Source organism: Mandrillus leucophaeus, unplaced genomic scaffold (genome assembly GCF_000951045.1).
Source record: "Mandrillus leucophaeus isolate KB7577 unplaced genomic scaffold, Mleu.le_1.0 Scaffold1202, whole genome shotgun sequence".
NCBI lineage: Eukaryota > Metazoa > Chordata > Mammalia > Primates > Cercopithecidae > Mandrillus > Mandrillus leucophaeus.
Window position 1 is genome coordinate 1 of NW_012100344.1, and position 1,254 is coordinate 1,254.

The window sequence follows — 1,254 nt, forward strand, 5'->3', positions numbered from 1 at the left end:
TTTCCATTTTGTGCTGCTAAACGTGAGAGAATGTTGGTAAATTTCCTTATATAGGATGTAACATACAATATATATTTTTTACATGTTTATACTAGTATTTTTTATTTTTTATTTTTTTTTTAATGATGGAGTCTTACTCTGTCTCCCTGGCTGGAGTGCAGTGGCACGATATTGATTCACTGTAACCTCCGCCTCCTGGGTTCAAGCGATTCTCCTACCTCATTTTAATATAAGACTAAGAAAACATTTCTCTTTAGTTTTCAAGAAATCTTTGAAGCCAAAAGACAAGAGTTCTATGATCAATGTCAGAGGGAAGAAGAAGAGTTGAAACAGAGATTTATGCCTGTCTCTTATACACATCTAGATGTGTATAAGAGACAGCTATTAGTGGGGTTGCTGAACCATAAGATTATTCTATTTTCAATTGCTTAATGAATACCCATATTTTTCATAATAATTGTACTGATTTACTTTTTTATCAGCGTTTTATAAAATTCTTGTAAACATCTTTCTTTCTATAAAATCATTCTTGTAAACACTTATCTTTCTGTTTATCTAACAGACATGAAGTGCCATCTAATTGTGGCTTAAATTGGCGTTTTGCTGATGATTAATGAGATTGAGTATTTTTTCGTATCCCTATTTGCCTTTTATGTCTTCCTTTAAAAAATATTCAGGTTCAGCCAAGCGCAGTGGCTTATGCCTGTAATCCCAGCGCTTTGAGAGGTGGAGGTGGGTGGATCATTTGAGGTCAGGAGTTCAAGACCAGCCTAACCAACATGGTGAAACCCTGTCTCTATTAAAAATACAAAAATTAGCCAGATGTGGTGACATACGCCTGTAGTCCCAGCTAATCAGGAGGCTGAGGCAGGAGAAGCACTTGAACCCAGGAGATGGAGGTTACAGTGAGCCCAGATCACGTCACTGCACTCTAGCCTGGGCAACAGAGTGAGACTCCATCTCAAAAAAAAAAAAAAAAAAATTCAGGTTCATTGCCCATTTTTGGAATGAGGTTGTTTTCATACTATTGAATTGTTTGAGTTATTGTATATTTGGGGCTATTGTATATTTGGGGGTTATTGTATATCTGATAACCCCTTATCAGATGTACAGTTTGCAAATATTTTCTCACATTTCATAGTTTGAGTCTTTACTCTGTCGATTGTTTTTTTTGGCTGTGCAGGAGCTTTTTAGTTTGAAATAATTTTATTTGTCCATTTTTGCCTATGTTGTCTATGCTTTGGAGTTTGTATC